Genomic DNA, 26054 nt, shown 5'->3' with positions numbered 1-26054 from the left:
GGCCTGACCACATTCTCGACAGACGCAAGCAACCAAGCAGGTACTGGCGGGCAGGTGTTAACCTTCAACAGCCCCACGCAGCAGCCAACCGCAACAAGTAAAGTCCAGTTGGCCGGCGGACTGCAAACTCGTAGCTCTTATTGAGCTTACGAACGTGGAAACACGTACGACGCAACCCAATGGTGATGACCAAAACACCTACTTTCCTCGCCCGCTCGATCGAAGTTTCTTCCTTTCATGATGTTCTCTCTCCTCCTCTCTCTGGTTATTAGTGGGGCTCTTTGACTTACAGTCTCGGACTCACCGCAGATAGTGCGCGAGTAGTCCGAGGATTCTCCAAACCCGAGGATGCACGGAAAAATTTAACACCGGACTTCTTCCCAGGGAGTCCGCGGTGAGTCGTAGACTGTAAATCGAAGAGCCCCAGTGTGTTTCAGAGCCGCATTGTCGCTCCGTTCCTTACTTCCCCCCACTTTTTTTCCATCACCACCTCGTACTATCATTTGGTTCTCTTGGCTTTGGCAGTTTCATACTCACGCCTTTTCCCCTCTCAATTTGCTCGGCCACGTTAGCCTCCCCAGCCTATCTAGCGCGAGAGACGCAGGGCTGGCAGACAAGCACCGGATGGCATGGGGGTCACGTTGCGCATCTCGCATGGCTAGTGGGCTAGCGCAGACGCTGTAAAGTAGAGGGGAGCACAAAATAGCAATTTTTTTTTAAGAAACATGGAAGTTTAGCCAAAGGTTCGGAAATTACGCGAGAACGCGCTAAATAATATAGTGGTTTCCATAAGTTCTTAGCCCACCTTTTGCGGGAGACCGTGTATTAGGCTGGCATTTACCCGTTACCCAATCATACGACACCCCGGTCTCTCCTTTCTTGATGAATGGAACAGAGATTTGTCCAATGCAATTGAAATTTCCCGCCTTCGGAGTGCTCACGCGCCCCCTGCCTGAAACTGAGCCAGCGGTAGTTCTGTTCTTTTAAGTGCAGAGCACTTTAGCAGCTCGCCTTGTCATCGTAGCTCGCCATAATGCTCGAGGTCAAGCAACTGCCTGAATCAGATGGCGCAGCGAGATAATGGACCCAAGTAGAGCCTGGCGTACCATCGTAGGGTGTCCCGCAGAGGCTTCGAAAACCAAGCGGTTTAAATAGTCATAACTGCTCAAAACTTGTGAACCGCTGGCACTTGTCCCCGTTATTTAGTGCAAAGGAAACTGCAGGTACATTTGATACAAAATATATGTAACACACATTTATTTACTTCGATACGCTTGATGGGTTGGTTTTTACGATACATACTTGCACTGCACTCAAAAGTGGCAGTGCAACGCCGGCACGTGTGGGAGGAAATACAAGCGCAAAAAGAACAACTCTCGCTGGTGCTGTTTTAGGCAGGGGGCGCGCGAGCACTGCGGAAGCGGGAAATTTGAATTGCATTGGGCAGTAGCAGTGAGCGGATAACGGCGATACAGCCCATTATGGCGAATCACTGATCTGCATTTCCGAAAGCTTTCACGTTGAATGGGAGTAGAACAGCTTTCATTTTTTGTGCTTGCTTTTCCTCCCGCACGTGCCGGCATTTCACTACCCCTTTTTTCACTTGCTATCTTAAAAACCAACCCAACGAGCATTCCTAACTAAATGAACACGGGCGCTGCTGGTTAATTACATGTAGTTTGCCTCAAATGTACCAGCAGTTTTCATTGTACTAAACAACAGGGAAATGTATGACAAGCGCCAGCGGTATTCACGAGTTTCGAACAGTTATGACTACCTATTTAAACTGCTTGGTTTTCGAAGCCTCTGCAGGTTGCCCTGACGATGGTACACCAGGCTCTACTTGGGTCCGGATGTTATCTCACTGCGCTGCCTGATTCCGGACATTGCTTGACATCGGGCGTTACAGTAAGCTACGATGACAATGCGAGCCCCTAAAATATGAGCTGTTTGCTTGGAGTCCACCGAGGTGTGGTTTACTGTACAAAGACCAATGAGGTATGTGCTTCAACTAAAAAAGAGAAAGAGGAAAACGGAGTGCGCTCGAGCTTTTTTGTTTCCGCGGAATCTCGTCAAGGCGAGCATGTTGTGTCGGGTTCTGTAGTTCTGACTGCCAGATCTTCGCCCTTGCCGAGTCCCAGGCCCATTCTGGTGGTTCCTTCCGGGGTGTTCCGGGAAGCCCTGGCTGTTCCGTTCGTGTCCTCAAGGTGGCTCGTGGTGTAGGCCCGAGCGGAGACATGGATCCTCACCAAACTCTCAAGGCCTGATGTCGGTATGTGCGACGCGACAAACACACCAGGCCAGCACTTCCTCACGCGACTGCCGTGCAACCCCCACGGGTCAGCGGTCACTCCTCGCGGCGTAGGCCCTGGGTGCCACAACAAGTGCAACAGCTCTCTGCGGCTCCCTTCACCTCTTCCTTCACCGACACGAGTGGCTGGTGTGGCTGACGGGCATCAGACGTGGTGCCTACTACAATTAGCCACCCTAGACAGTCTCTAAACAGTGAAATATTTAGTTGGATGCGTCAAACATAACAATAGAGCCAAAAATGGGACCTACTTCATGTTTGCTAATTTAATTTACTAAAATTAACTTGCTACCAATTTACCCTTTCGGTTCATTGGACTGAGAACAGCTTCGTGTTTGCTGATTCCTGTCACGACTGCTGTGGGCAGAACTTTATATAGATAATTTGTTAAAAGTAAATTGTGATAGGCTCCAGAACAGTCTGCTTAAGTGCAGATTAGTTAACAGTATTTAATAAGCAGCATTTAGCCTACAGGTTATGGACAGGGGTGCAGGTTGATGGTGCCAGTACAAGGTGAAGTTCTGGTTGATTGAAATTCATGTTAACTGGTTAAGGGAGAATATTAATATTATCAGCCAGTTTACCAAGCCCTGGCCAACTCTCCTCTTGTGGTATCTGCTACTCTACGCGCTAATGTACGTGTCCCCTGCGGAGCACATCCAGTTGGGCTGTACATGCACTTCACGTTTGTCGGCTCTGTACGCACCAGCTGCCTGGCACTGCCAAGCCAGCCGATGCCACTGTTCTGTGGACAGCAAAGCACCTCCAGTGACTAACACTTCCCATGGCTTTCCAGGATGCGCGTGAACTTTGCATGCTTGTACCACAAAGTTTGGTAACAGAGGAGACGCTTTTTTGTTCGAGAGCACTACGCCCGCTGTTCATGAACGAGCCTCGATTGCAAAGTTTTGGAAGCCCCCTGAGCGAAATCCTGCCAAGCCAACAGGAAAAAGGAGGGTCCATCTGCGTTGTTAGGCAGCGCCCAGGGGCTGCTGAGAGCAGCTCGCCTGGCTCCAGTGGAAACGCCCCCTCCTCTTTCGTGCTGGTCCTTTCCTCTTCTGCCTGGCTGTCAGTGTGTTTGTTGGTGGAAGCGCTCTCAGTGTTTCCCCCCTCTCCCCCCTCGCAGGCCCTTCCCCCTCCGCGTGTGGTGGCCATGGGCTGCACCACGACCCTCCTCCAGGCCGTCGGCTGCTGCGCTGTCAGCACTGCAGCTACGTGACGCCATTCTCGAGAACGCTGCACAGGCACCGGTGCACGCGCACGAGCGAGCGCCCCCACCAGTGCAGCCACTGTGGCAAGGCCTTTGTGCAGAAGGTCGACCTGGCCGCCCACCTGCGCATCCACATGGGTGAGCGTACCTTTCGCTGCCACCTGTGCCCCGTATGCCATTCTCCCGGAAGGGTGGCTTGGCGGCCGTTGCAAAGCGGTATTGTGCAGCACACCCAGAGCTGGGGTACTCTGAGAGAGAGAGAGCCTGTTTTATTGTACATTGAGACTTCACTCCGAGAGAAAATTACCACGTTTTTAATCACGTCGGTGCCTCCCCAGCTGGATCGTCTTCTGGCTGGGGAGGACATCAAAACAACATCCAAACACGTCACTTGGCCGCTTCCGCACTTCCGGTGTTTCTCACAGGCTCGGCGCTCCGAACGGAGGTCGGTGCTACAGTGGCTAGAATAGCCACTGTAGTCGGTGCTTTCACTCTCAAGCAACAATTGATGCGATCATTGGCGGCGGAGGCGCTGGGATTTTGTTGGCTCATCGGGCATCTGGCCGCAACCTAAGTTCTACAGTGATTCCAGGCACTCTATTTTTACTACTTTTATTACACTGGATGCGAAAACGCGCTGGTGACACGAAATGCGCACTGAGCGAGCCGCATGGTCACTGCGCAGGCAGCTACAATGGCCGCGAAGTGGCGCAGGCAGCTTGAGCGATAGCTTGTTACTGCTGCAGGAAATGGGACTCAAGTCCCAAACAATGCAGCACATATGAGAAAGGAGTTCATGATGCGATGGCGAATTGCATTAGAAATCGTCATCTGCACGCAGTGTCAAGCCTAACACATCTGTAGGCAGATGGCTGCTCCCAGCACGCGTATCCCCACCGTCTCGAGTGTCGTGCGATTTGGGCGCCGTACGATTAAAATAAGCTCAAAAGAACGCTACAGCATGTTGCAAGAGATTCATACTACATAATTTATGTTTGGTCCCCAGAATTTATGAAATAGTTCTGAATCTTTGTTTGTTTCATGACTGTACCTATTTACGCTGTTTTTTTTACATCATCATCTACAAGCTTTCTCTTCTGTCACTGCTTGCAGAAGATGAAGAATAGTAAATGTCGAGTTCACGAGCCTGATGAGTGTGCTCTTCATCAGGTTTGCAGGACTCCACATCTGCGGTGCTTGTTAATTGGGAGCTGCGTGATTGGGAGAGCCCACTGTGCACTCCCAGTATTCTTGCCTTGTGCAGAAGCCCACCTGCACGGTCGCGCCCCAACGCATGGCAGTAAGCTTTAACCACTTCTGTAAGCTGCATTTCCATTGGCAGGGCTTCTCATTATCATTTCATAGCTGACTGAACCACTTTGGGTTTGCTTGAAGTTATAATAAATAGCAACTGCAGGCATCTGTCTTTCCCCTTTGTTTCATTCCACAACAGACGTAACTGCAGTTGGTGGCTGGTGGCACTGCACCCGAAGTTAAAATGTCCGTTACAAGCGAGATAATTGATTAAAGTTCAAGGATGACTTGTCCTTTATTACCAGCTATATTCTACATCCGATGTCTGTTATAAAAGAGGTCAATTTAATGGGAAAGATAGGGCATCCAACCGTGTGGGTTAATAGTGTCTCTTATACCCATTTGTCTGAAACATCCATGTCGACACAACGAGGTTAAACTGTAGGTTTTTACCCTGCTTATATGGCTCCTAGCAATGAGGAGCACCTTATTTTTGGCCATTGTTTATTTGAATTAATGTAGGAATATATTTGTCAGGTGAGTATGGTACGTGCCTTCTTTCATGCATGGTTGTGCAGTAGCATGCAGGTGTGACTTCCTTCAAAAATTACAACTCTCAACAGCCCACAATCTTCCCGGAGCAGTAAGTGTAAACAGTTGCCATGGGAACATAGCACGATAAACCCTCATGGAAAATGTGGAAGGAAATGCAGCCGGCCAGTGTCATTCTTAAACTAGCAATTTAGTGTGTGTATTTTTCCAGTCGTGTGTGCACATCCATGATTGTCAGACATAGAGGCTTGGCAGGATCCAAACGTAACAGGTTGCACTTCCATAAATTAAAACAGCGCGTGATTTCACATCTACAAAAAAAACAAGGTGACATTGTTTTATACCAGAAGCTGCATCGGCTGACAAATTTACTTCATCAAGAGCTTGTACATATCAGCATGATGCAATGGCACAGCTCAGATGTCTTTTGGAGAATTGAGCTGGCTGAAGTTCAGTGCACTGTGCACTTCTGCCATTGCGTTTGTGACACAGAGGTCACATAACATAAAAATTAAGCCGTTCCACTCAATGTGCAAGCTGTCGGAAGTGGAGAGGAGGGATTCGCCATAATGGGCTGTGGCGCCGTTATCCACTCACTGCTACCACCCAATGTAATTCCAATTTCCCGCCTTCGCGGTGCTCGCGCGCCGCCTGCCTGAAACTGTGCCAGCAGGAGTTCTGTTCTTTTTGTGCTTGCTTTTCCTCCCACCCAGGCCGGCGTTGCACTGCCACTTTTTTCGCTTACTATCGTAAAAACCAACCCAACGAGTGTTCCTAACTAAATGAACGTGGGCGCTGCCGGTTAATTACGTATATTTTGTCTCGATTGATTGCAGGGTTTAACGCACCAACGCAACGCAGACGATGAGGCGCGCCGTAGTGGAGGGCTCCGAATTAATTTTGACCGCCTGGGGGTCTTTTACGTGTGCCGAATTCTTATCTCAAATGTACCTACACTTTTCTTTGCGCTAAACAACGGGGAGATATACAGGGTGTCCCAGCTATCATGCACCAAGATTTAAAAAAAGAGTAAAGGCGTAACTCGAAGAAAACCTAGTGCATAATGTTCGCAGTACTGTGAAGAAGCGGAGAGTATTTTTTTCGTTAATGAGACTTAATTAACTAATTGTAATTAATTATCTAACTCGAGAAATACTGTCCTAATCACTAAAGTGTCAATGAGGCACTTGTAGGTAACCACGAGGGGCATCTAACTGCGGTATTTTCAGCGATGAACTAATTGCGTACACATTTATTCTGACTGATAAAGAAAACCCGCGAAATATGAAAAATACCACGTGACGGCGCCTCCGCGCGCACCGTAAAGCAACGCCCTCAAACAGGCTGCCTCTGAGTTAGCCAGAATGAAATAGACAAAAGAAAGAAAGAAGAAATCGCGACCGAGTTTGTTCCTTATCTGCACATGCGTCCCGCGAATCTTGCTGCTGGGGCCCTATTCTCGACTGCACAAATTGCCGGCATTTCGCCCATGTTTTTTTGCGTAAGCACGACGTAAGCAATCAGTGACGTTCTGCACCTATAGCTATGACGACATGCAGTGTAATTTGACGAGTCACTCATAACGATCGCTACCAAGGTATCAAATATTGTGCAAGAAAGATATAAAAACACTTGGCATGTACTATAAAAATTAAGACGGTAGCTGAGGCTGACAAGAAAAACACATTTCTGGAGGTCAGACTTGGCGCCAACACCACAAGGCGTTAGAGTAACGTTGATCCAAAAGCGAGCGAAAGGCGGATGTCGAGCTAAAGAACATCACACAATTTTTTTACCGTATCTATTTATTTCTTTCAATCGCTTTTATTAACATAGCTGGGCTCTCTGCTTCAATGCAAGCTTTGTTGCGTTATCACCTTCCCTGCCGCCACCGCCGCCACGCCATCGTCTGCTGCTATGTTACAAGTTTATGGCGTGATCACAGAAAAAGACGGCCGCAACTATCGCTTCTATGACACATAAGAGCAGCGAAGCGCTACGCCTGATAACCGCGGAGCACACCGATGTCACCGATTCACTCATTCGTCAAGCTCGACTGCAATCAGCGCTGTAATGAACTAAATAGTCACTTTTCATTGTTATTTTTCTCTTGAGTTCGATCATGTGACCCAACAGCTTACTAGGACAAGTATGGACAAATGCCATGCATTGGGTTCTCTTTGTCATGGAGAGGCTTGTACTGCCCTCTTATGTTGCGGTTACGCCAAACAAATATTTTTTATTTCATTGCCAAACATAAAAGCAAAATACTGCATGTTATTTGTATGTCGCATGATCGCTGACTTGGAAGCAGTTGAAACTATAATTTGTTTCGGTAGGAAACATACTTTAAACAGCGCGCATGCGAAACTGCGCCTGCTGCAAATTGCCGCACATTTCGCGGCGCCGTAAGCCGGGGTAATATTGTGCCCTATTTTGCTTGTATTTTGCGACAAAAACAACCGCCATTTTCATGCTGTTACGTAGCATTACGTCACTTTTACGCAGGCTGAAGTTGCCAATGCATGACGTAATCGTTCCCGCCAACTGTTTAAATTACGTCACGCCTTCTCAGCCAATCACAGAGGGGGTGTGTATTACAAGCAGTATTGTTGTTGAATAGCAAAGACAGGCTTACGTTGTCATGTCCGCCGCATTTTGTCTGGTTTTTCATTGCCGGCCAAGAATTATGCGCCTTTAGTAACGAGAAATAAGGCAAACTTTAGAACTAGTGTCCGTTGACGACATGAAACGTCAAAATGACGACACCACACACAACCGCTTTGTCAGCCGGAAGCACGTGACCAAAATTGAAAGCCAATCAGAAAAGACTTCCGGAAAATTGCCTAAATTGCCGGCAATTTGTGCAGTCGAGAATAGGGCCCCTGCTGCTCCTTCTATGCATGCTATTATCAAGGTGATGCGCTGTCTCTTCGGGCGGGTAACACGCAAAGCAGTTGCTTTCAATCAGCTTTGTTTGGGGACGCTGCTTCACAATGCGCGCGTAAGCGTCGTCACGTGGTATTTTTCATATTTCGCGGGTTTCCTTTATCAGTCAGAATAAATGAGTACGCAATTAGTTCGTCGCTGAAAATAGCGCAGTTAGATGCCCCTCATGGTTACCTACAAGTGCCTCATCGACACTTTAGTGATTAGGACAGTATTTTTCGAGTTAGATATTTAATTACAATTAATTAATTAAGTCTCATTAACGAAAAAATTACTCTCCGCATCTTGACAGTACTGCAAACATTATGCACTAGGTTTTCTTCAAGTTACGCGATTTCTCTTTTTTTAAATCTTGGTGCATGATAGCTGGGACACCCTGTATGTCAAGCACCAGCAGTTCACGAGTTTCAAACGCTTATGTCTATAGAAGCTGCTTGGCTTTCGAAGCCTGTGGGTTACGCTGCGACGACAGCTGCTACGACGAAACGCCGTGTGGCTCTACTTGGGTCCAGCGAGCGAGCTACGACAACAAGGCAAGGTGGAAATGGAAGACTAAGGATCCTGTGAACGGGGCGAGCTGCCCCCAAGAGCTTATGTATCTCCTTTACGCCTGAAAAGAGAAAATCTTGCAGCCATTGAGGTTCTTGGTTGGTAATTCCTAGTACACAAAGATTCCTTATTAGAAACATTAAAGGCCAACTGCACTCAAATTCCACTTTGACCAAATTAATTCTTAATGCGTAGTAAGTACCCCCAAATCAGCTGGGGACATGAGTGGTAGCCCCGTGAAATGCTTCGTTAATCATTCAGAAGCATTAAAAAACCTCCACCGCAGGCGACACCGAACCTCCGGTGGATCGCGTAAACAGCCATGACGCGCCTGTGATGTTCCAGCCGACGGAGGTTTCTTCCTCTGGCCAGCCACGCCGCTGGAGAACCGGTCCAGCTCTGCTGCGCACGCTTCACCCATTCGCTGCCCCGTGCGCACGTAGAGCTTGGGCGCAGACTTTCTCCTGAGCGGCTGGCCTTCCGGCTGCTTGCTGGACGGCTGCAACGTTACTCCAATGGCTGTGCTCTCGTCGGTTTCGGTTTCAAAATCGCCGATTTTTTGCTGACCGCTTGCGGCGTCCACGCGTGTATTTCAGCTGTTGTATTTTGCACATTGCTTTCTTTCTAAGCAGACTATACCGAAATAGGGTTTTCAAGAGGTCGAAATTTTCAGTGCAGTTGGTTTAAGGGAGGGGTGACTTGGTGTCTTCGATGTGGTATGTTGCTGCATAGGCGTAGCCATTGCTGCCAGTTTTATGCAAGGCCAGCCTGCCCCAGCACACAGTACTTACTACTCCTGTTATTTTTGCAGAGATGTACACCAACTGCCGCTGAAGTTTATTTTTGCCTTTAGCGAATATATTGTGGAAATGGAAGCAAACCATAACGAAGAAATGGGAGGGGGGGTAAGACATAACTTTCTTGATATATATATACCAGTTTTTTGTGTCAGTACTATGCCCCCTGTCCTCTTTCTCTTTTTCATTATGGTTAGCACTCGCTCCTGCAATTCATTCACCAAATGTTAGAAACAACTCTCAGTGCGTAGTTGGGCATCAGTTTATGTCTCTGCGTTTCTTTGCTCCCTGTATTTTTCTAGCTGCCCCTTAAAATTGCCTTTGCAGCAAGCACACAGGACAAGCACTGAAAGTGAACTGTTTTTTTACCAGCAGAAGGCACCATCACGGCAGGAAATTACATGAGACACACACACACACAGTACGCGTGTTCGCATGTGAATCGATGGCAACACATCGTAATTGCCCCTTTTTAAGAGGGGTTTGTCTTCTTGCTTGTGTCAGTCTACACTGCTGCAGTCACTTGTAGTCACTTGAGATCAACACAGGATGCCACTTCCCGCAACAGTTCCCATTCACAACCACACTTCGCGCACGAACAAGGAGCAACTGTCACCCGGCTGGTGAAGCGACGAAGTGATGACAAATGAGGAAATTTTCTGACAATGTGTGCTCCCTCTCTGAGCCCCCACCCCTCGGCGTGCTGCAACACAATGCTTCGCAATGATCCGCGAAAAAAGCTTGCTATCTTCCGACCACACCGAAACAAGTATTTGCACGCGAGCACGCACATGCACGCACACGCACAAAACCCAGCCCTTCTTCTCCTCCTCTCTTGCTGCGCAAGCTGGTGGTGGCTGTGCACTTGTGCGTCCTCCGCTGAAGATGGCAAGCAAAGCCCGTGGGGCAGGAGAGTCAGCGCAAGGAACACCCAGTCGTGTGAGTGAGCACGTGGTAGTCCAGCGAGCTCCTATGGGCGTAGGTCGCGGGGCACAGATGACAGCAGAAGGGACGCTCGCCTGAGTGCGTGCGCAGGTGTTTGACCAGGGCACTCTTCTCCACGAAGGCCTTGCCACAGTGGCTGCACCGGAAGGGGCGCTCGCCCGTGTGCAGGCGCACGTGTTTGACCAGGGCGCCCTTCTCCACGAAGGCCTTGCCACAGTGGCTGCACTGGAAGGGACGCTCGCCCGTGTGCGTGCGTATGTGGTTCTTCAGGTGTCCCGTGAACCGCGTCACGTAGCTGCATTGCTGACAGTGAAACAGCCGACGATCTAGTGGGGAGTCGTGCTGCACACCGGGGCCGTTTGGGTACAAGGAAGGGCCTGCGACAGGAGAAAAGGGAAAAACTGAGGGTGCCTCCACCAACAAACACGGTGATAGCAACGCAGAAGAGGAAACCACAAACACGGGAGATTAGGCAGCGTATTCACTGGTGCCAGGCAAACCTCTGTACCTGGGCAGAGAGAAGGGCTCACCAGCAACGCAGATAAGCCCTGCTCTTTGTGATGGCTGGGCAGCTGGTCCCTTAGAAGGCCCATAAAATTCGGAACCCCAGCTTGTTCAACAATTACTTCTGAATTGCTTTCGCACTAAACATGTCCCCTATCATACCACATGCTTGGTGCTGAATACTGCTACGTTTATGCCCACCCAAAATTTTCAAAATTCGGTTTTTCCTGACTGCATTGCTGGTGTCCCAAGAAACATCACCCACTGAGCAGGGAATTTGTTCAACCAGAAATCGTAAATGCATCGTGGTGGTTCCTGCTTCAGCCTCTATGCCCGACTCCCACGCATACGTGTCTCGTCAAACAACAACAAAAACAGTTCTAACGACTTAAAAACAATGGTGTGCAACGCAACTGAGAGCAGCATGGCCGTTGCACTGGCTGCAGTAGACTGCGGCACGCCTTGCCAGTGTTCACCAAGTTTAAAGTGCATGACATTCCCAGCTATCCGAGTCTGTCCGACAGCCTTTGATGACAGCGATTAGCAGGAAACAAAAAGAAAAGCTGTCACGTGTGGTTGGGTCAAGTTACAACACTCGTGCTTCTCCGCCTGCTACCACTCAAAGCAGTCTCCTACAATACGCAAGAAATGCCACTACAGCAATACCAGAAAAATAAGGGCAAAGATAAAAAAAATATTTATGCACTGCGACCACCGTTGCCGTTAGGCTGATGACCCAAAAGTTTAAAACCTAAAAGGAAACACTGTATTCATTTAGTTATAGCTTGCGCGCCTTTTCAAAGATACCACTCAGCACTAGAGAAGCCACACGCAACCTGGCGTATTCAGTTGGTATTTTTGCCCTCTTGTGGTTTCTAAGAATGAAGAGGAGCTTAATTTGGGGACGAAGTATGTTCAAATAAACACAGGATTACATTTTTCAGGTAACACGTAGTCAAGTAGGGCATGTGCCTTCTTCCACACATGGCTGTGCAGTAGCATGCAGACATGATTTTTTTTTTGCAAAAGAGACAACTGCTAACAGTGCATGATGTTCCTGGCAAAGCAAGTGTATATAGTTGCTCTGGGAACACACAATATGCCTCGTGGCAAACTCCAAAGAAAATGAAGGCGTCCGGTGCCATTTGAAAACAGCCGTTCCACAGCCAACTTTGATGTGCCCTTTTCCCAGTATTGTGTGCACATGCATACGCATCAGACATGGAGGCTTGACAGGTTCTAAACGTAACAGCTCACTTTTTCATAAACCAGGACAGCATGTGACCTCGCATCCAGGAAAAAGATATAAGTGCAATAAATTGTATTAACACTACAGGGAGCTTTACTGACCCACAAATTTACTTTTATCAAAAGCCTGGAGAGCAGTACATATCAGCCTAATGCAACGTAGCAGCTCAGACGTCTTTTGGAGAAGAAATCCAGCTGACGTTCAGTAGTGCATCCAAGTCGCTGCGTTTGTGGCGCACATGTCACACGACATGAAGGCGTAAAGGTGGAAATTACAGATTCTAGGAATAGGGGAAGACAAGTGTTTACAGCAACAATGACACTGTTTCTGGGAGAAAGCTACGAAGAGCCACTTTGTCTCCCTTGAATATTTTTCTGGCACTAAATTCCGGTAGCTGCTTCCCCTTCTCACTGAAGGGGTCCCTCAGGTCCTTTATCCCTGAAAAGTAAAATGGGGGAGCATTGACATTGTTGGCTAATTCATTGTTCATATAAAAACATTCAGGGAGTGAAGGAACACACAGTCGAACACTGCCTAGTGCAGTTTATTTTTGCTATTTAGCTGATATATAAAAAAAATGAACCCCACCGTACCAATAAATAGAGGAGGGGGGGAAACATGGCTATCCCAATATAAAACACTAGTTTTAGGTATCAGCTGTTACAAAAAAAAAAAAAAAGACATAATGAAACTTTGCTCTTTTCACTTCATTGCAGCTTGTGCTTGCTTGTTCAATACATTTGACAAATGGTGGAAGTAAAGTTGAATGGGTAGCTGCTGCAAGCTGACGTTCCCGTATTTCTTCTTCTCTCTTGGGGAGTTTATGGGTGCACCTATCAATCACCTGCACAAGAAGCACAAGAGACAAGCACTGAACATGAGCCGTTTTTTTACCAACAGAAGGAACCATCCCAAGTGCAGGAGTGAAACAGGGTACACAGATATAAGAGCAGTCCTGGGAGCAGGAAGCAAAATTGCCTTTTGGAGTGGGTTTGGAGCACCAGAAAGGCCGTTTGGCAGGGTGCTGGCATGGGCTGCTGTGCCAGGCAATTAAGTTTAATCTTTTTATCTGCTATATTAGGCCTTCTACCGTGCACTAGAACCTACTCCAAACCAGGAATGCAGTTCTTGTACTATATCTGTAAATTTACAATATGCGGAGTTATCTACCGTAGGCCCCTACGAGTGCGCCCTGTTATCACCGTTTAAAGGGTAAACCTCACGCACAGAATCGAAGGGGGTCAGATAACAAGCCTGGCATCATGTTCGGTAGAGACAACAGTGTAAAGCTAACTCGCACTGGCAGTACAACAAGGCATTTGCTTGCATTTTTTTTATCGAACAGCAGTTTCTGTGCATGCGAAGCAGGGCAGGACATAGCTTTTTTCTTGGCTCGCCATAAGGGCTACTTGCAAGAATTGAACGTATGCCGTGGACTACGTAACGAGAGCGTGTTGGAAGGTATAATTAATGCTGGACCATCCTCCACGTAAGCAAAGCCAACCCCAAAGTTCACTGATGAAAATGAGTAACTACCTCACAACAAAGTCCAACCAAATTAACGAGTGAGGACAAAGAGTCAACAAAGACCCCGTTTGTTCAATTCATGAAGCTGTGCTCATCAAAAAAGGGCCAACTAAATTGATATTCACCTCCAATAAGCTACAACCTTTTGTGCAATTCGTATTCTGTTTTCTATATGTTTGCGATGTGACACAAAAACATTTCACTCAGTTTAGGTCGCCTTTCGTTGATTGTGGCGCAGGGACCTGCACCGGTAAACAAAACCACGTAAATGCGACACAAATAAATCCAAACTGAAGGCTGTGAAGTGTGCATGATGACTGCGGCTTTGCAGTCAAGCAAAACACAGCTTCCATAGCCACTCATAGCCTTGATGAAATCTAAACCATAACCTCAATCAAACCAAAAACACGATCTTTCAGCCAAGTTTCGCGCACGAGGCATTATGGTGGTCATATCTTGTGGTTCGATTCGCGCTCTGTGGCGCAGGATGGCACTGATAAACAAGTTTGGTGCCTAATGGCGCAAATCACGCAGGTGTTCCGCCCCTGCAGTGGGAAATTACACAAGACACACACACAACACGTGTGTATGTCTTTCATGCATTCGCATCAATGGTGACACACTGTGATAGCCCCTTTCCAAGAGGGGCATGTGTGCTTGCATGTGTCGGCCTGCAAAGCTTCAGCGTGTGTTCGAATGGGCACTGTACAGTGGCCGCTTGAGATTAACACAAGATGGCACTGTTTGCCACAGGTCCCACCCACAATCACACTTTCCGCAGAAGCATGGAGCAATTGTCACCCAGCGGATGAGGACACGAGGTGACAACGCAAGAAATTTTCACTCGGGAGTCGCGCCTCGTTGCAGGATGAGTTAGGCTCGCTCTCTAAGCCTTGCACCTCTTGACGTGACACGCAACCTCCCTCCATAACGATCCACGTGCTCCACTCTGCTCTAGTTGGAGTGAGCATTTGCACACACACATGGCTGGGGCCTTCTCCTCTGCTCCAGCTGCACTAATTAATGGTGGTGGCTACAAGCCATCTCGTGCGTCTTTTGTTGGATGCGGAGAGGGAAGGCCTTGAGTCAGCAGAAGAGCTCCTCCCTCGTGTGGTTGTGCACATAGTTGACCAGCGTGGTCCTCTGGGCGAATGTCATGGGGCACAGGTGGGTCACCAGGTTGATATTCTCCATGAAGGCCCTGCTGCAGTGGCTGCACTGGTGCCAGCACTCGCCCATGTGGCTGCACTGGTGCGGGAGCAATGTCCCGTAGCTGCACTGCTGGCAGCGCAGCAGCCGAGGACTCGGCAGGGGGTCGTGCTGTGTCGCCTGGGGCCATACCGGGAAAGGCCTGTGAGAGGGAGGGAGGGGCAGACACTGAGAGCCCTTCCACCTACGAACACAGCAGCAGTGTGCCTACAGCAAGGTTTATAGGTAATCACGTATAAAGTACCGTTTGGCCTTTTGGTGTCTTCTGTCAAGTTGTTTGCACTCAATCCTTTCTCGAACCTTGAACCAACTAGCCCAGCAGCAAGTTTTACTAAGGCGTTTCTGACGTAGCGCTGAACTTTGAGCCTTTCACCTTCGTAACTTCGTGTCCGATGCTGCGGAAGGTCTTATTTTGCTTTCCCAACAATCTTTAACCCCTGCCTAGCAAATAATTTCCTTTTTCATTTCAAAATTAACGCCACCGGCTGGGCCGGTTAGGCAAGCGGTTACTGCGGTTTGTTTATGTCGCGTTTCGATGAGTGCTGCTATTATTCACCCTTTCCTTGTTTCGAAGTGCCTGGCTGATGCAGCGGAAGCGTTTTAAATACAGAGCATTTGTATAACTCACGATGTCACCCGTGCGTCGGCGTCCGCAGCAGCCAGCCTCCCCCTACACTATAAAAAGAAAAAGAAATAACAGTTACCGGCGCCTGGTTTCGATCCCACGACCCTGCGGGCGGAACGCAAGGTACATGGTGCTCTACCCACTGCCCCACAAAACCGACACAGAATGAAAGGCTACGAACGCGCCTTATATCCTTGACTCATTCAAACTGCGTCAAGAAGCTGCTGATACAACGCATTCACTACCACCAACTCCCCAAACACTGAACGTTAACGCAATACACCCACCCCCTATGCGACGCATTTACTCGAGTCCCCCTCGCGGGGAGATGGGCCCAATTTTTTTCTAGCTGCCCCTTTGCTGCAAGCACACAGGACAAGCACTGAAAGTCAACTGTTTTTTTACCAGCAGAAGGCACCATCACGGCAGGAAATTACATGAGACACACACACACAGTACGTCTGTTCGCATGTGTATCGATGACAACACATCGTAACTGCCCCTTTTTAAGAGGGGTTTGTCTTCTTGCTTGTGTCATTCTGCAATGCTGCAGCCACTTGTAGTCACTTGAGATCAACACAGGATGCCACTTCCCGCAACAGTTCCCATTCACAACCACACTTCGCGCACTAACAAGGAGCAACTGTCACCCGGCTGGTGAAGCGACGAAGTGATGACAAATGAGGAAATTTTCTCGTGGAGCCCCGTGTCTTTCCACGACAATGTGTGCTCCCTCTCTGAGCCCCCACCCCTCGGCGTGCTGCAACACAATGCTTCGCAATGATCCGCGAAAAAAGCTTGCTATCTTCCGACCACACCGAAACAAGTATTTGCACGCAAGCACGCACAAAACCCAGCCCTTCTTCTCCTCCTCTCTTGCTGCGCTGCTGGTGGTGGCTGTGAACTTGTGCGTCCTCCGCTGAAGATGGCAAGCAAAGCCCGTGGGGCAGGAGAGTCAGCGCAAGGAACGCCCAGTCTTGTGAGTGAGCACGTGGGAGTAAAGCGAGGTCCTATGGGCGTAGGTCGCGGGGCACAGGTGGCAGCGGAAGGGACGCTCGCCTGAGTGCGCGCGCAGGTGTTTGACCAGGGCGACCTTGTCCACTAAGGCCTTGCCACAGTGGCTGCACTGGAAGGGGCGCTCGCCCGTGTGTGTGCGCAGGTGTTTGACCAGGGCGCTTTTCGCCACGAAGGCCTTGCCACAGTGGCTGCACTGGAAGGGGCGCTCGCCCGTGTGCGTGCGTATGTGGGTCTTCAGGTGTCCCGTGAACCGCGTCACGTAGCTGCATTGCTGACATTGCAACAGCCGACGATCCCGTGGGGAGTCGTGCTGCACCCCGGGGCCGTTTGGGTACGAGGACGGGCCTGCGACAGGAGAAAAGGGAAAAACTGAGGGTGCCTCCACCAACAAACACGGCGATAGCAATGCAGAAGAGGAAACCACAAACATGAAAGATTAGGCAGCGTATTCACTGGTGCCAGGCAAACCTCTGTACCTGAGCAGAGAGAAGGGCTCACCAGCAACGCAGATAAGCCCTGCTCTTTGTGATGGCTGGGCAGTTGGTCCCTCAGAAGGCTCAGAAAATGCGGAACCCCAGCTTGTTCAACAATTACCTCTGTAGTGCTTTCGCACTAAACATGTCCCCTATCATACCACATGCTTGGTGCTGAATACTGCTACGTTTATGCCCACCCAAAATTTTCAAAATTTCCTGGGTTTTCCTGACTGCATTGCTGGTGTCCCAAGAAACATCACCCACTGAGCGGGGAATTTGTTCCAACCAGAAATCTCAAGTAAATGCATCGTGGTGGTTATGCCTCGGCCTCTATGCCCGACTCCCACACATATGTGTCTCGTCAAACAATAACAAAAACAGTTCTAACGACTTAAAAACAATGGTGTGCAACGCAACTGAAAGCAGCATGGCTGTTGCACTGGCTGCAGGAGACTGCACACCTTGCCAGTGTTCACCAAGTTCAAAGTGCATGACATGCCCCGCTATCAGAGTCTATCCGACAGCCTTTGATGGCAGCGATTAGCAGGAAACAAAAAGAAAAGCTGTCACATGTGGCTGGGTCAAGTTACAACACTCGTGCTTCTCTGCCTGCTACCACTCAAAGCAGTCTCCTAGTATACGCAACAAATGCTGCCACAGCAATACCAGAAAAATAAGGGCAAAGACAAAAAAAATATTTGCACTGTGACCACCGTTGCAGTTAGGCTGATGACCCAAAAGTTTAAAACCTAAAAGGAAACACTGTATTCATTTAGTTACAGGTTTCACGCCTTTTCAAAGATACCACCCAGCACTAAAGAAGCCACACACAACCTGGCATATTCAGTTGGTATTTTTGTACTCTTGTGGTTTCTAAGAATGAAGAGGAGCTTAATTTGGGGACGAAGTATGTTCAAATAAACACAGGATTACATTTTTCAGGTAACACGTAGTCAAGTAGGGCATGTGCCTTCTTCCACACATGGCTGTGCAGTGTGGAAGTCACTGCATTTGTGGCGCACACGTCACATGACATGAAGGCTAAAAGGTGGAAATTACAGATTCTAGGAATAGGGGAAGACAAGTGTTTACAGCAACAATGACAGTGTTTCTGGGAGAAAGCTACGAAGAGCCACTTTGTCTCCCTGGAATATTTTTCTGGCAGTAAATTCCGTTAGCTGCTTCCACTTTCCACTGAAGGGATCCCTCGGGTCCTTTATACCTGAAAAGTAAAATGGGTGAGCATTGACGTTGTTGGCTAATTCATTGTTCATATAAAAACATTCAGGGAGTGAAGGAACACACGGTCGAACACTGCCTACTGCAGTTTGTTTTTGCCATTTAGCTGATATATATAAAAAAAAATGAACCCCACCGTACCAATAAATAGAGGAGGGGAGGTAACATGACTATCCCGATATAAAACGCTAGTTTTAGGTATCAACTGTTACAAAAAAAAAGATATAATGAAACTTTGCTCCTTTCACTTCATTACAGTTTGTGCTTGCTTGTTCAACACATTTGACAAATGGTGGAAGTAAAGTTGAATGGGTAGCTGCTGCAAGTTGATGTTCCCGTATTTCTTCTTCTCTCTTGGGGAGTTTATGGGTGCACCTGTCAATCACCTGCACAAGAAGCACACGAGACAAGCACTGAACATGAGCCGTTTTTTTACCAAACAGAAGGAACCATCCCAGTGCAGGGGTGGAACAGGGGACACGGGTATGGGAGCAGTCCTGGGAGCAGGTGGCAAAATTGCCTTTTGGAGCGGGTTTGGAGCACCAGAAAGGCCGTTTGGCAGGGTGCTGGCATGGGCTGCTGTGCCAGGCAATTAAGTTTAATCTTTTTATCTGCTATATTAGGCCTTCTACCGTGCACTAGAACCTACTCCAAACCAGGAATGCAGTTCTTGTACTATATCTGTAAATTTACAATAAACGGAGTTATCTGCCATAGGCCCCAACAAATGCGCCCCGTTATCCCCGTTCGAAGTGTAAACCTCACGCACAGAATCGAAGGGGGTCAGATAACAGGCCTGGCATCATGTGCGGTAGAGACAGCAGTGTAAAGCTAACTCACACTGGCATTCCGTACAACAAGGCATTTGCTTGCATTTTTTTTTATCGAACAGCAGCATGCGAAGTAGGGCAGGACATAGCTTGTTTTCTTGGCCCGTCATAAGGGCTACTTGCAAAAATTAAACGTATGCCGTAGACTACGTAACGAGAGCGTGTTGGAAGGTATAATTAATGCTGGACCATCCTCCGCGTAAGCAAAGCCAACCCCAAAGTTCACAGATGAAAATGAGTAACTACATCGCAACAAAGTCCAACCAAATTAACGAGTGAGGGCAAAGCGTCAACAAAGACCCCGTTTGTTCAATTCATGCAAAGGGCCAACTAAATTGACGTTCACCTCCAATAAGCTACAACCTTTCGTGTAATTCTTATTCTGTTTTCTATATGTTTGCGATGTTACACAAAAAGATTTCACTCAGTTTGGTCGTCTTTCGTTGATTGTGGCGCAGGGACCAGCGCCGGTAAACAAAACCGCGTAAATGCGACACAAATAAATCCAAACTGAAGGCTGTGAAGTGCGCATGATGACTGCGGCTTTACAGCCAAGCAAAACACAGCTTCCATAGCCACTCATAGACTTGATGAAATCGAAACCATAACCACAATCAAACCGAAAACACGATGTTTCAGCCAAGTTTCGCGCACGAGGCATCATGATGGTCATATCCTGCGGTTCAATTCGCGCTCTGTGGCGCAGGATGGCACTGATAAACAAGTTTGGTGCCTAATGGCGCAGCGGTTCCGCTCCTGCAGTGGGAAATTACACGAGACACGCACACAACATGTGTGTATGTCTTTCATGCATTCCCATCAATGGTGACACACTGTGATAGCCCCTTTCCAAGAGGGGCATGTGTCGGCCTGCAAAGCTGCAGCGTGTGTTCGAATGGGCACTGTAGAGTGGCCGCTTGAGATTAACACAAGATGGCACTGTTTGCCACAGGTCCCACCCACAATCACACTTTCTGCAGAAGCATGGAGCAATGGTCACCCAGCCGATGAGGACACGAGGTGACGGCGGAAGAAATTTTCACTCGGGAGTCGCGGCTCGTTGCAGGATGAGTTAGGCTCTCTCTCTCTAAGCCTTGTACCTCTTGACGTGCCACACAACCTCCCTCCATAACGATCCACTTGCTCCACTCTGCTCTAGTTGGAGCGAGCGTTTGCGCACACACATGGCTGGGCCCTTCTCCTCTGCTCCAGCTGCATTAATTAATGGTGGTGGCTACAAGACATCTCGTGCGTCTTTTGTTGGATGCTGAGGGGGAAGGCCTTGCGGCAGAAGAGTCAGCTGAAGAGCTCCTCCCCCGTGTGGTTGCGCACATAGTTGACCAGCGTGGTCCTCTGGGCGAATGTCATGGGTCACAGGTGGGTCACCAAGTTGGTCTTCTCCACGAAGGCCCTGCCGCTGTGGCTGCACTGGTGCCGGCGCTCGCCCATGTGGGTGACTGGTGCGGGAGCAGTGTCCTGAAGCTGCACTGCTGGCAGTGCAGCACCCGAGGACTCAGCAGGGGGTCGTGCTGTGCTGCCTGGGGCCATTCGGGGAAGGGCCTGCGACAGGGAAGGAGGGGCAGACACTGAGAGCCCTTCCACCTACGAACACAACAGTAAGGTATATAGGTAATCACGTATAAAGTGCCGTTTGGCCTTTCAGTGTCTTCTGTCAAATTGTTTGCACTAAATCCTTTCTCGAACCTTGAACCAACTAGCCCAACAGCAAGTTTTACTAAAGCGTTTCTGACGCAGCGCTGAACTTTGATTCTTTCACCGTCGTAACTTAGTGTCCAATGCTGCAGAAGGTCTTATTTTGCTTTTCCAACAATCTTTAACCCCTGCCTAGCAAATAATTTCCTTTTTCATTTCAAAAATTAACCCCGCCGGCTGGGCCGGTTAGGCACGCGGTTATACTGCGGTTTGTTTATGTCGCGTTTCGATGAGCGCTGCTATTACTCGACCTTTCCTTGTTTCGAAGTGCCTGACTGGTGCAGCGGAAGCGTTTGTTTTAACGTATTTCAACTGTTTAAAGGCCACACCGGGTGGATTACTTGCTTATTCTGTGATTTGCACCGGCGGTTTTGCCGATTGGGGCTACGGTGACTGCGGTTGTTTACATTTGGCCTTTTGGCTGTAACTTTACCAAAAATGCGCCTGCCAAGCTGATTTAACTTGTCATACTATCAAAGCAGCACCTCGATATCGCGAGCATGGCCTTTAAGAGGCCACCCTCTCGCGGAAGTTAGCTAGGTTTGCTTTACTTGCCTTCTCACCTAACTTGACGCGGCCACCCCACGCCGAAAAAAAGAGAACGTTTATAATTGTAAAATTATTGGTGCTAGGAGGTTCAAATTGCGCATAAAGGTGATCTAGAACGTTACAAATAAGGAGGGGAAAGGATTGAGCTTACATGGCAGATTTCTTAACAAAAATTTGAAACTTCGCGCAGCTCCAGGTAAACACGTCCGCCACGACGGGAAGCTTCTCGAAGCTCCCGGCCCCGTAATCCTCACAAATCACACGCCCTGCCAGTGCAGCGCTGCAGAAGCACGCGAACGTCACGCCAAAGGGTCCTTCAATGTTTTTGGAATACTGGCGCACGCAAAAAGAAATCGGAATCCTTTTGTCAAATTTGTCAAACAATCGGCCGGCTGGGCGCCGCCATCATTGATGCCATCTCGATACGACTTTGCCAAGCCACAGACACGAAACAAAAAAGAAAGTTTTTGACGCAAAAAGTAATCCCGCTTACAACACGTTGTCATATTTTCTTTTTAGAACGGGCTTTTACAAACGGAATATTCCAGTATGCAGTCACTCGCTGCATTAATTTGTTCTGCTTTGTTTGCCTCCAAGTCTGGAGAGTTCGATATGGATGGTTACCGCGGTTACTATGACGCCAGTATCGACATGTCGACATCGCCTCCTGTTAAAAATACAGGAGGCGATCTGGTGACCCTGCGCGGTAGCGGGTGTTTCTGGTGTTTCATCCTATTCATTCTATGCTTCCGCACGGTGAACGAGAAAACAACTCAGTGGTTTGATCATATTTCTTTCTCTACAATTTGATCGAGTTCTGGACGCGTGCGGGTTGAACTGTTTTCTTTTCCCGCGCTGTTCGGGTCATTTTGCAACGCGATAATAACGGGCACGTGATGCATCGGTCCGCGAAGTTTGTCATTGTTTTCCCAAGCTTTGGGTAAGCTTAAAGGATTTATTGGCGTGGTTTTCCGTCATTCTTTTTGCACGTCGGTGGTCACGCCGGTACAGTGAGGCTGACACCCGTTAGTAGTCGTTCAAGCTGATAGTCGTTCAAATCGCCGTGACTCACTTGGAAAAGTTCGAACACGGGGCAAGGTCCTGACTTCGTTTCAACACGGTTTATTTTAACGCCTGGGTTGCGAAATACGCGCTTCTCAACACGACCGAGCAGATGAAAAAACCAGAAGAGAGTTGCTGGCAAGAGCGCAACGAGAGTGACTGGTATGTCTGATGGTATACTGGTAATCTCTCCAGCATCACGGAAAAGCGTCGGGGCTCTCCGTAACCGCGGGTTCGCTGTGTCACGATTCATTTAACAGTCACGCTCCAGAAGAAAATACAGCGCGAATTGCGGGCCGAGCTGTTCGTTCCAACTGTGAATTGTCGAAAGCAAAAATGCCCGTCGTGGATGCGATCTTTGCCCGCTCAGCCGCTTGTAGAATGAGCTTTGTGACTCTTCGCAAAACTGGAGCGGCTTGGCATGTGTTGCTTCACATTTGCAGGCATCTGTCACGTCTGCGAGCTACTGCTTTGCTGGGAGGGAAAGATCGTGCTGAAGAGGCCTGCCGTTTGCATTCTGACATGGCCATGATCTTCGAGTTCCTCACGCATGACCGAGCAGTCAAATCGTCTCCTCCAATTAGTCAACTGAAATTCCAGCTAGTGTGTTAGCTTAGCCATACCAGTTGCGAACAAGGACTGTGTCAGATGTTTAAACCTGAAAGAAGGCCATGCTTTGAATGTTGTTGTTGGGTTACAAGTGACGGTTCTAGCAAGATTTTGTTAAACTGTTATGAACTGCATATGCCATTGTGTGTATGTACCTTCAACACTTCTTGAGCTTGTCAATCATTTGTTACAGGCAGCTCTGTTATTTCTCATTGTTGGCCGGTCATCCTGTTGAGTGCCCTTCATTCGCCACCTGATGCTGCTGTGGTTGTCGTGTTGCTAAGGTCTGGTGTGCTCAGCCATCTAGGTGGACATGTTTAAATGGAGCAGTTGGGTGGTGTACGAAGAATGCCGTGCATCAATTAAACAGTCTTTTCGATTCGGTACTTAATCATCAAGCATGGCAGCAGTTCCGCCATTATTTGCCATTGCGTAGCAATGTGCATGCCAGCTGCTAGTCTATCTAATCTCTTACAGCTTATAAGAACTCTTAAATGAGCTGTGAACATTACTTTTCTGAATTCATAAGTTAGCTGTACTCATAAATCAGCTGCAAACATTACTTTTCTGAATTCATAATTCATTCATTTGTTTTGATTTGATTTAGGTGTGAAGCATTTGTGGTAGCTTTACGCGCACATTAACGGGCAAAGTATGGTCGAAAGTGCTGTTTTTCTCGAACCATCCTGCTCGCCAAATTGCTGACATTGGCTATGACGACCCTCCGGTAAACACTCGGGTAAATTTGATGGATTGCTAGTGTGTTTTACATGCGGTGGACAAACACAGAATTACGACGGCACCTTGTGATGTAGTGAAAATGAACGCATTAATGCGTCACTGCTGAGTACTATGTCCTCTTAATGTCATTTCCCCCTGGCACCTTTCTCTTTTCCCCAATTCGCACTGCTCACACATCATCTGTTACCGTACGATTGCAGGTTACAATAGATGCCGCGTGATAGCACTGTAGTTGATACCCAAGCACAGCAGGGATTTTGCAAAAATTCATGTTTTCACTTGTTTGACTGCTATTTGTATAATTAGCATGCCCGAACTACAAATGTAGGCCTCGGTGAACCTGTGTTTCCAAGTCGAAGACCACAATGCATTCAATGGGTGCTCCTATAGTTAGCTGGAACCATTGAGCCACCATGGTGTTGGGGATGACTGCTTGTTTCTCATTTCAGAAGCCCCTGTTTTGATTCCCACCCAGGTCTACATTTGCTCAATTCTTTTTCGGCTTGGTTGCTTTACTCTTTTTTACGGGGAGCTTTTCTGAGAAATATGCCGTCAATGTGAATGTTCTTTCCCCTTTTGGTATTCATTAATACCTCGGCCTTTTTTTTTGGTGAGTGTGTGAAGCATCCGTTTGCCATGTTGTGTGCTACCTCTTCACCGTGGGGACGCCAGGACTTTCACCTACAGAGTTGACTAATGCTTCTCTAATAAACAGTCTGCTTTAACAAGGAAAAAAGCTAAAGTTACGAAGGCTCACATTGCACAAAATCAGACGGTGCATGGGGTTTTCTGTACTGCCACCTGCTACACATAAATTGAGACTTCAAAGACTGCTGAACATTCATTTATTCAAGTGGGAGACACTTTGTAATGCAGCCACAAACAGGAGAGCTTTGGCTAATTTGCTTCAGTGTCTCTTTAAGCAGACAACAGCTCTGTGTTCATTGACTCCCGGCATCACTGTGTGTGGAGAGTACTTTGTCTGGTTTATTTGTTAAAGGTGAATCATGGACACATTCTGGTGGGCTCCAAAGCAGTCTCCAATGTTTGGCTGCACATCTGCTTGCTGCACTGCAAATGTCGCCTTTCCTGCCACATAGCACCTTCTTTGCTCTCCACTTCCGCCCCTTGCACTATTCCCTCCCCTCTTGCTTTTGTTTTGATGGCTTGAACGATGGTTTATTCGGTGCATTTCAATTTTCCCACCTTTGCACCGCTTGTGCTCATTTGTTGGTACGCCTTGTGCTTGTTTATTTTTTGTTTTGCCTAGAACGGCAAGACCGCAAGCTCTGCTCTTTTGGTGCTTGCTTTTACCTTGCACGTGCTGGGGTCTTTCTGTGCCATTTAATGTGCAGTTATTGTTCTGGTCATGTTCATTGTAAAAACCAATCCAAGGAGTATTCTTGCCTAGATGAACACAGGACCTACCTCTTAAGTACTTCCATTTTGCCTGAAATGCCCCTAAGGTTTTTTTTGCGATAATAAGGCCACATATGGCTTAGGCAAGCAGATTTAGTTGTTTAGACGAGTTCTGTTGATACGTACTTATTTTTGACAAATTCCTTCAACTTTTGGCCAGTACGTTGAATTAAAGGACAGAAAGAGAGATTAAAGTTCTTGCGTTTAGGTAGCCCAATGAAGCGCACAGTCTTTAAAACCTCAGTGCTGCCGCGTTCATTGGTGGAAAGGCTGTCAGTGTTTCTAACCTCCCTCCCTGTTGCAGGTTCCTGTGCTTCCTCCTCCCCATGTGGCCATTTGCATCAGCATCACCCCCAGCCGGCAAGTCAGCTGCTCCACTGCGAGGAGTGCAGCTTCACGACTTTGGACTCGTGGTTCCTGAAGAGACATCGGCGCACGCACACGGGCGAGCGCCCATTCCAGTGCAGCCACTGCAGCAAGGCCTTTGTGCAGAAGGCCCACCTGGTCAGCCACTTGCGCACCCACACGGGCGAACGCCCCCACCAGTGCAGCCACTGTGGCAAGGCCTTCGTGCATAAGCACCACCTGGTCGGCCACCTGCGAGTACACACGGGCGAGCGTCCCTTCCACTGCCACCTGTGCCCCGGGGCCTTCGCCCTGAAGAAGAACCTGGACAGCCATGTGCGCACCCACGCGTCCAGGCGCTCCTTGCGCTAAC

The 26054-nt window shown here is 48.4% G+C and overlaps 1 long non-coding RNA gene and 1 pseudogene across 2 annotated transcripts in view; one reads left to right on the top strand and one right to left on the bottom strand.

The window, feature by feature from the left end:
• The window catches only part of LOC144179808 (uncharacterized), an 86956-nt pseudogene that overhangs the window by 39480 nt on the left and 21422 nt on the right, over positions 1-26054 (top strand). The window contains exons 7-10 of the transcript XR_013324331.1: positions 3438-3659; positions 15058-15200; positions 20580-20703; positions 25506-26051. The product of XR_013324331.1 is annotated as an uncharacterized LOC144179808 (transcript). The remainder of the gene's footprint in view (positions 1-3437; positions 3660-15057; positions 15201-20579; positions 20704-25505; positions 26052-26054) is intronic.
• Positions 16917-21918, bottom strand: LOC144178968 (uncharacterized). Its single transcript, XR_013324117.1, has 3 exons — positions 21657-21918; positions 18267-20803; positions 16917-17043 (listed from the first exon to the last, which is right to left on the bottom strand). It is a non-coding gene; the product is annotated as an uncharacterized LOC144178968 (long non-coding RNA).

The sequence above is a fragment of the Haemaphysalis longicornis genome, unplaced genomic scaffold (assembly GCF_048455015.1).
Source record: "Haemaphysalis longicornis isolate Haplotype H1 unplaced genomic scaffold, Haemaphysalis longicornis Haplotype H1 scaffold_4, whole genome shotgun sequence".
NCBI classification, from domain to species: Eukaryota; Metazoa; Arthropoda; class Arachnida; order Ixodida; family Ixodidae; genus Haemaphysalis; species Haemaphysalis longicornis.
Note: the sequence above shows the minus strand (reverse complement) of the source record. Positions and strands in the feature narration are given on the sequence as shown.